This window comes from Asparagus officinalis, chromosome 5, assembly GCF_001876935.1.
Source record: "Asparagus officinalis chromosome 5, Aspof.V1, whole genome shotgun sequence".
Classification (NCBI taxonomy): domain Eukaryota; kingdom Viridiplantae; phylum Streptophyta; class Magnoliopsida; order Asparagales; family Asparagaceae; genus Asparagus; species Asparagus officinalis.
In genome coordinates this window covers 35,635,322-35,638,874 of record NC_033798.1, presented here as the reverse complement: position 1 = coordinate 35,638,874, position 3,553 = coordinate 35,635,322, and positions in this window count along the sequence as shown.

Here is a 3,553-nt window from a genome sequence, read left to right as displayed (position 1 = left end):
TAAACAGTTATGTATATCGATAAAATCGGAATGCTATGTGCTTAGGAAATAAATTCTAGTATTTTTCCTATAAAGTTAACTTTTAGTCAACTAGTTGACTTTTTGGTCAACAGTTGACTTTTGGTCAACTCATTGACTTTTTGGTCATATGATGACTTATTATTCAATGATTGGAAAATTACAAAATATCGTATTTATGAAATACAATATTGATTTGGTATTCTCATTTATGAAATACACATACAATGTATAATGAGTCATGAGATGAGTCATTTAGTGGTATGGTTTGAGCACATGGTTTATTAGCACATGGTTTTGAAATGTAATGATTCATAAGATGATTCATTGTATGACTCACTAGATTAATCATTGATATTTGATGATTCATTGCATGACTCATAGGATGAGTCATTCATGTCATGAACACATTCCACTCTATAAATATGAGCTCTCTTTCTTATGGAAAGACTAATGAAAAATTGGCTAAGTGGTTTTTCCATAAGAGAATAAAAAAGAAGCTCTCCTCTTACTAAATTCTAGCAATCTTGAGTAAGGGGAAGTAGTAGGATTTTAAAGTACCCCGGGGTGGACATCTTGCCTTGTGTCTTAAGAAGACTCCGATTTTATCAAGCTCACTTGAAGACTTGGAGATCCACTACGAGGAGATTTACTACTACAAGGAGCAAGAGTTAGGGGTTGTTCGATCTTCCATCGAATCACGCTTCAAAAGTATGACTTTATAACCCTTGTATGCTCTCTTTAATATAGGGATTATGTTAGATTTAATTAGGATGGTCCTATAATGTATTTCATGCTCTCTACATGCAAAGCATAATTATACATATAGTCTTCCGTTGCGTATTTTGCATGTATTAAGCATGAATTTCCTTCACTTATCTCGGTCGAAAATGTGTATGGATGACGCAGCGTGGTTGCATGATAGGTATGACATCTCTCGTGCGACGATGACCATAGGGGCGTCGGATAGCTTGACTTCGGTGCACATGCATGGTAAGGACCGGGTGCCTCTTTATTGGGCGCACCTGCAGTGTGGGCCGCGCCTTCCACTACATCCCTTTATAAGGGAAGTTTTTGCGGCTCTAGGGGTTTCCCCTTGCCAATTCCACCCGCACACCATCTGTACTTTGATGGTGTTTATAGACGTCTGCTCTGAGGCAGAGATGGTGCCTAGCATTAGCTTATTAGGGCACGTGGTCAGCGTGGGGGTCTGCTGAGGGGGACCCCAACTATTTCCTCTGCTATCAAGGTGATTTTTGCTTGGATGTCGACCTCCCCGAGTTGGACGAAGAATGGAAGAGGTTCTTCGCCTGGGTGTTCGGGGCCAACAATATATTGTCCTGTTCGGGTTGGCCCGAGGTTCAGAAGAATGTTCTGGAGCCAATGGCTCTTAGCGACCCTGAGGCCAAAGATCTCGAGAAGCTTCGGGGTCTTCTTGGTCTTCAGGAGTCCAGAGTTTTGGTCGGAGAAGAATTACCAGAGATGGAAGAGTCCTCCTCGTCCTCCTCGGGCTCCGAAGCGACAGTCCTTCCTCCACCAATGGAGGTTTGTAGAAAAGGTGCCGACTTAGAGGAGCCAAGTTCCTCCTAAAGGCCTCTGAAGAAGATGAAGAGCGATTCTGAGAGTGACGATCCTAAGTCTTAGGAAAGAGCTTTAGGAATAGATGTTATTGCTTCTTTTTTTTTTATATAAGCCCTGTTGCCCTCCCCCCCCTTTTGTAAAAAAGATATGTATAAAACTTCTCTTTGAATGAGAGGGATTTCTCCTGTCTTTCGCTTTTGATAGTTGTTGAAATGATTTGAACATGTTGAACTCTGCTTTTTCTCATAATAATGTCAGTCCCTTGGGGCCTTGTCTTGGGTTCACTTAGGTAGGGTACCATAGGTGTAGTGCTGACTTGAGGGGTCTTTGTACCCTGGGCTGCTTTTGATATAACGATCAACAGTTTTAGAACCGACCACGAAGACATCGCGCCTTAGGTCCGTCTCCTAGGGAGAGCCGAGAACTTTGTACCGGCTGAGAAGTCGTTTTGCCTTGGGTTTATTCCTTAGGAAGAGCTAAGGGCTTTTTACTGACTGAGAAGTCATTTTGCCTTGGACTTTATTCTTTAGGAAGAGCCAAGGGCTTTTTACCGACTAAGAAGTCATTTTGCCTTGGACTTTATTCTTTAGGAAGAGCCAAGGGCTTTTTACCGACTGAGAAGTCATTTTGCTTTGGTTTTACACAGATTAGGTACCGAGGTCTTTTATCTGACTGGGGAGTCGTTTTGTCTTGGTTTTACCCAGATTAGTGTAGGCATCAAAAATTGCCTATAGGTCCCCACGAATAGCTCAGCGCTAAGAAAAGATGATGAACATCACTATCCGGTTCACAGAAGCTTGATTGACGTCGACGAATGCTTAAAGTGGATCGACAAACTATGTGAAGTAACGGAGTTTCAGAATAATGAGGATACGAACTGATCGGGAGCCTCGCGTCGCTTACAAAAGGCGAAACGCCGTTTGTATCCCGGTTTAATCCATAATGATCTAATCATCGGAACTTATAAATCTCCTCACCGGCTTTTCAACGCACTTTGAATCACTCAAATCCGAGTTCGGATGAATAAATTACGGCGGAAATGGATGAGTGTGCGGAAAAAACGTCTCAGCCTGAGTTGAGACACCTCGAGGTGTCTCGGCACAAGCGAGACACCCTAAGGTGTCTCGGCCAAGGCCGAGACACCCAAGGGTGTCTCGGCTTGGTCCGAGACACCCAAGGGTATCCCGGGAGCCTCATTTTTTCAGATCTGGAATTTTGGAGAATTGGCGAAGCCCTGCCGGATTGAAGATTGATCGAGTTCTTCAACACAGGAGAGAAAGCTTCTTCAGATCTACATCACCCGTATCCGTTCCTTAGGTTTATCCCGTTGTGATAATCCTAAGAAGAGCAATTATCTCGCCGTTGTCGAGATAAGCGCTTCTACTTCTAGATTCCTTCACGGATCGACAGAGTTTTTGATCTGATCTGATTGTCAGGTAGTCCACGGATATCGACGTCCCCGTCACCGGCCAAAAACCCACGCAAATAAGAAACGACGACGGATCTTGTGTTATTTTCGAGAAAGTTGTAACTTTTATTTCTTTCTTTTATTGAATATTTGAATTCTTTGTAAACAACCAGAATTATAATGAATTCAACCATGAAGGCAACTTTTAACGAAAACAAACTGGCGATCACAGTGAGAGCCAACAGCCTCGCTGCCGAGGCTGTCGTGACACAACCGACATTCAAGATCCGGGTGAATGAAGAGATCGAATATGAGTTCGATCAGCAAAAGTTTGAAGAGTACCTGTCTTCCTCCTCTCCCAGATCCGCCTCTCCAAACAGGTGCATGAATGTTTCCTCTTCCAGAAGCACTCGCGGAACTTCAAGCTTGAAGATCAAGGATCCCCTTGCCATCGCTGCACTCACGCCCCGCGACGCTCCTGCGACGTCCAAAGAGGTCGTAGCTGTAGATCCGAACTTCTCCTCCGCCATGAAGATGATTGGTGAA